Genomic DNA, 6,000 nt, shown 5'->3' with positions numbered 1-6,000 from the left:
GGCGTATCAGCCGAAGCTGATAACAGGCACCTCTGATTGTCGCATCCACCTGAGGAGTCAGGTGAAGCGACGAGTCCAGAAGCACCCCCAGACTGCAAACTGTGTCCTTCACGGGAAGCGTGACTCCATTCAGGACAGGTGGACAAATTTCCTTCCCAGGACCGGGGGAGCCTATCACAAGTACTTCCGTTTTCTCTGGATTCAGGCTGAGTCTGTTTTCCCTCATCCAGCCCATTACCGACTCTAGACAGGCATTGAGCGGAGAGATGCCCTCCCTAGTCACAGAGAAGACTATTTGGGTGTCATCAGCGTACTGATAACACCGCGCCCCGTGTCTCCGGATGATCTCTCCCAGCGGCTTCATGTAAATGTTGAATAGCATAGGGGACAAAATTGCTCCCTGAGGGACCCCAGATGTAAGGGCCCTCTTATCAGAGCGACAGTCCTCCAGCTCCCCCAGCTCCACTATCTGGAATCTACCTGAGAGGTAGGAACGGAACCACTGCAGGGCAGTGCCCCCGATGCCCAACTCCCCCAGGCGATCCAGAAGGATACCATGGTCGATGGTATCGAAGGCCGCAGAGATGCCCAAGAGCACTAACAGGGACATGCTACCCCTGTCCATGCCCAGACGGAGATCATCGACTAAGGCGACCATGGCAGTCTCAACCCCATAGCCCGCCTGGAAGCCGGTTTGAAATGGGTCTAGATAATCCGTATCCTTCAAGACCCCCTGCAGCTGGGAGGCAACCGCTCTCTCGATCACCTTCCCTAGAAATGGCAGCAGTGAAACGGGGTCAAGGGAGGACTTTTTTAATAGAGGTTTTACAATGGCTGTTTTTAGACTAGATGGAAATCGGCCCTCCCTGAGAAATGAATTAACAATTCGGTGCAACATCTCTGTTACCGCCATTCCCCCTTGAACTGCCAGCCATGAAGGACAGGGATCGAGAGAGCACGTCATCCTCCTAACGCTGCTGAGGATCTTGTCCACATCCTCGGTACTTATAGACTCAAAATGATCCAGTACAACTGAGTCCACGGAAGCTCTGGACGCCTCTACTCTCGATTCTGAACTAATAACAGCGTTGAGATCAGCCCTTAGCCGAGAAATTTTATCCGCAAAGAAGTTGTTAAATTTGTCACAGCAGGCTTTAGATGGCTCCAATATTGGGTTCAGGGGGGTAGCCAATTGAGTGAGCTCTCTCACAACCCTGAACAGCTCTGCCGGACGCGACTCCGCGGACGCAATACGTGCAGCGAAGAACGAATTCTTAGCTGCATCTATTGCCACTCCGTAGGCCTGCAAATGAGACTCTAGGAGTGTCTTGTCGGCTAAGTCCTGATGTGTCCACCATTTGCGCTCTAGTTGTTGCGCGGCCCACTTCCTTGCCCTGAGATCTTCTGTATACCAGGGCTTTTTATTGGAAGCAGGCCGGAAAGGACACTTGGGAGCGATGCTGTGTATAGCCCTGGAGAGATCAGTATCCCAGATGTCAGAGCATCAACAGTGTCGCCGTCAGTTCCAACCAAATAGCCCTCTAGGGCTTCCTGGAACCTATTGGGTTCCACCAGCCTTCAAGGGTGGACCATCCTAATAGGTCTGCCACCCCCGGGGGGGATCTGGGTGGTAGCCTTGATACTAGCCTCAACCAAGAAATGATCCGTCCATGACAGGGCAGAGATATTGGTTACCTCTGCCCACGGAGACTCCATGTCCGTACAGAAGATAACATCAAGTGTATTACCAGCAGAATGTGTGGGCCCTGAGACCAGTTGGGACAGGCCCATGGCAGTCATGGTATTGTATTTTGTATTTTATTAACTTTATTGTATTGATAACATGCTATTGTTTTTATTGAATGTATTTGATATGTTTTTATTGCTGGAATAGGATAGGATAGGATAGGATGGGATGGGATGGGACAGGACGGGACAGGACAGGATAGGATAGGACCGGATAGGATAGAAGAGGACAGGACAGGATAGGATGGGATGGGATGGGACAAGACAGGAGAAGATAGGACAGGATCTTGTTGTAATTCCGCCTCGATCTGCAGGGAGAGGCGGGAAATAGAAATAATAATAATAATAATAATAATAATAATAATTATCATCACTTGACCATCAACCTAACTGAGCTCAGCACAGCATACATTTAAGGGATAATGCCTGGCCTTGGGATATGTGTTCCTACAGGGAAATGGGGTGGTATTGAGAACCTCTGAAAGATTTTTGTACTCCAGAGGCTATGTGTCTACTTCTGGAATTTCATGTAAAGATTTTAGTCTTCCCTATAATAAACCCATCAACAATGTCTCTCCCTCCTTCCACCAATCTGTAATTTTGAGCTGTCTTGCCCTTTGGAAGAGAATATAAAATAGCTGAAGCATTTAATTCTCCACAGAAAGGCAGGGGGTAGAGAAACAGGAATGATGAAAACGGAATGAAATTATCTTGTGTATTAGTAAATTGTATGAATTACATTAGCATGAGGGTTAAAACCAAGGTTGTTTTCTTTAAAAAGATATTTGCAAAGAGTATCTCTGTTCTCTTCTGGCACAGAGGAGGAGGGTTTTTGTCCTTGCTGCAGTCTCGGGCTCTTCCAAACCATTATAGATTGGCCTCTTGTTTTCTTTTCTTTGTCCAAAGGAATATGATTCTCTTGAGGCATGGGGGATTCTGGGCCAAAACCAGCTGCCCTGGCATTTTGCCATCCTGCTCTTGCAAATAAGGTCCAGAAATCAAGGAAGAATGAACAAGAGGGGTGGGACTGTGGAAGCTTACAAAAGCCTACTCTTCCCTTTCACAGCAGATCAGATCTCCTGAAGTCTGGCTCTCTAGCCCTCTTCCTCTTATTGCTGTGTTTCAAAATCATGGACTACCAAGGTAACAGCTGTGCATCCCAAAGAGGACTCTTTGAGAAAGAATTTCTGGATGGGGTGAGTCATTGAATAAATGGCCTTCTGGTCCACCTTTATATTTTGGCTAAATGGTGGAGGTCTATGCAGTACATAAAACTAAGAGTACTTTCTATGACATACAACAGGACCTGGTAAAAATACAACTTCTACACTGTCCCTGTGTGATTCTTTCTCCCAGTAGATGTGGCTGTTTTAAATGTGTTTCGCCATTGTCTTTGGTGAAAAATTAAGAGGTGCTTAAACCTGGCCCAAGGTACTGTGCTGCCTGAGGTGAAAGAGACAAGATGGCCCTATTCCACCTTTGGCACTTGAATCTTGATGATGAGACAAATCACCCCTAGAGCCCTTAAAGGTAGCTTGGTAGGTAGAACTTGGCACAAATGAGCCTTTAGAAATTCTCCATCCTTTTTTGGAAAAGGAAACAGAGAGCTCATTTCATCAAACATCTCAAGAGGGAAGAGAAATTCTCCAAATGTTTCTTATGTGGGCAGTGGTGACACTAGCAGGGTATGGGGCGTGCAACCCAAGGGTGGGTGTGCATCCAGTGTGGTGGTACATCTCAAGGGACTGGCACAGCTGCTGGGCAACTGAGAAAGGATGTTGCTTCCCTTAATCACTTGCCCAGCAGCCATGATGGACCCCAAATAGTAGGCCTGGGTGGCTCAAGGGGGCAGTGCCTTCTGTTTGGGTTCCTGTGTGGCTGCAACCATGCCAGAGTCCAAATGGCCCTCTGGAGGCCAAAGCAGTCCACTCCCCCCTGCTACAGGGGTGACACCAAACCTAGGGACCCCACTATGTATTGGGGGGGGTTCTATTAGCAGAGACAGTACAACTGCTTTATTCCCCCCCCCCACTCCATTCAGATCTAGAAGTTACAACAGTGGCCAACTGTATTGGCCACCTAGCCCCATCCTTCACATTGCTCTCGAACTAGCACCGTTGTGAGACAGTGGTGATGGCAGAGGTGGAATAGAAGCTGCTAAAACAGTGCAGAGGATTCTCAGAGTAAATTGTGTAAAGTGGCCTTTTATGTGTGAGAGGATTGGCAAGTGTGAGGAAAGTAGTTTCAGGAAAAAGGATAGTCTGGCCAATTTTGTTTCCATTTTAGTTAGGCAGGCCCTGTAGCCAGTGCATGGCTCATTCTACTCAGTGCCTGCTCAGGGTCTGCTGCCTTGAGGCACCCACCCACCATGACAGAGGGCCCTATCCTGTCTTGAGGCCATGACTGGAAGCAAGGCAATGAAGGACTTCTGAGTTGATCTGTTGTGGTATTTTCCCACCAGCAGATGGAGCCATGAAGTCACACAAGCCTTGCCATGGTGCAGGAGTTCCAGGTCTAGCAGGGAGGTTGGGGTCCAGTGGCAAAACAGGAGTACTGGCTTGCCTCCCCTGCCAAACCATCTTGGCTTTCCCCTTCCTCTGTCCCTCTAAAAGTGTAGATGCAGAAGGAGTGTGTGTGTCTGTGTATGAGAGAGAGGCAGGCTGGCTGGCTATAGAAGTGCTATCCACTGAGTTCCCAAGGATTGAGAAATGGCAACACATGGTAAAAATTAGAAGGAATCCTCTTTTCTGGCTCCCAAACCTGGGATGAGCGCCTTGGCTTGCCCATCCAGCCTGTTGTTTTTGTAGCACCGTGGAATCTAAATCCCAAGCCCAAGTGTCTGCTGCTAAAAGCAGGAACACTCCACTGGAGGAGAGTCACTGTTCCCTGATTTCTTCATTTGTTCACATACCCCTTCTCCATCCTCCTTCCTCCCCAAGAAACATTTCCAGTATCTTGCCATTGCCTTGCAAATAGTGTGCCTAGTCGAGTTATTTTTAACCGTTGGATGGGTCTATTTTTATCCCTGTTCCCTTTTGTGCCAGGGGCTCTTCTTGATGGGAAGTGTTGATCCAGACCAGTGTGCTGTAGGGAAGTGGTGGGGTGACGGCACAAATGTGGATTTGCCTCCATTTCCCCAACGCAGCTGTTTAGTGCAGATGGAGGTGCTGGCATGGGAAGATGCCAGAGGATGCTTCTTGGAAAAGAGAACACTCATTCCTTTCTCCTTCCTTCTTTCTTTCTCTGAGGCTGGCTCAGTCCTCATCAAGTCCCTTTCCCTTGGGGAGGGGGTGCCAATTCTTGTGCTTTCCCCATATTTGGCAATTTCTCTTCTGGAGGACAGCCCAGATTGGCTCTTCAGTCTGGTACCAACCACATCAGCTAAGTCTGCGAGGCAAGATTTCTTCCAGCAACAAAGTTAGATGGAAGGGCAGCCCTGGGGTGGCGGCAATTATGATGAACCATTTCTACATGAGCCCTAGGTTTAATGTGTGGTAGACGTAGCTTACGGAGGTTCAGTGATTAAGAAGATGCTGACTCTGATGATTGCAAGATTAGCAGGTTGGCAGTTCGAGGCCCAAGTGCCATGAGACGGAATGAGCTCCTGCCACTAAGTCCCAGCTTCTGCCAACCTAGCAGTTCAAAAGCATGTAAAAGTGCAAGTAGATAAATAGGTGCCACTTCGCTGGGAAGGTAACGGCACTCCTTGCAGTTGTGCTGGCCACATGACCACAGAGTCATCTTTGACAACGCTGGCTCTTTGGCTTAGTAACAGAGATAAGCAACAGCCCCCTACAGTCAGAAATGACTTGACAATCTTGTCAAGGGTACCTTTGCCTTTAGATATAGCCTCTCACTTCATTCCACTCTATAGGCAAAGACTGGTTTCTCCCCCACCTGCAAACTGCTAGGGTTCTGTAAATGTCAGAGATAGCAAGGTTTAGTGATTTTAGTGTTGGCTTAGGATTCTGGAGGACCAGGATTTGAATCCCAACTAGGCGATGGAAACCCACTGGGTGACCTTGGTCAAGTCACTCACTCCCAGCCTTAGAGGAAGGCAGTGGCAGCCCCCTCTACAGATCTATGCTTCTTTAACATGTTGGCAGGCAGCTGGTGAGGCAGTCTTACCTGCTCACCTTTCTTCTCTTGGTTTTGCGTTCATATCTGTGGTGTAGTGGTTTCAGTGTTGGACTAGGACTCTGGAGACTAGGATTTGAATCCCTGCTTGGCCATGGAAATCCATTGGGTGACCTT

General features: G+C 48.4%; 1 protein-coding gene across 1 annotated transcript in view; it reads left to right on the top strand.

Annotated features, from left to right (window-relative positions):
• The first annotated feature begins 2,890 nt into the window (after positions 1-2,890).
• ARHGEF25 (Rho guanine nucleotide exchange factor 25) overlaps positions 2,891-6,000 on the top strand; it is a 113,540-nt gene continuing 110,430 nt past the window's right edge. Inside the window, exon 1 of the mRNA XM_042449029.1 lies at positions 2,891-2,942. The gene's annotated coding sequence lies outside the window, so the exon portion shown is untranslated. The remainder of the gene's footprint in view (positions 2,943-6,000) is intronic.

The sequence above is a fragment of the Sceloporus undulatus genome, chromosome 2, assembly GCF_019175285.1.
Source record: "Sceloporus undulatus isolate JIND9_A2432 ecotype Alabama chromosome 2, SceUnd_v1.1, whole genome shotgun sequence".
Classification (NCBI taxonomy): Eukaryota; Metazoa; Chordata; class Lepidosauria; order Squamata; family Phrynosomatidae; genus Sceloporus; species Sceloporus undulatus.
Note: the sequence above shows the minus strand (reverse complement) of the source record. Positions and strands in the feature narration are given on the sequence as shown.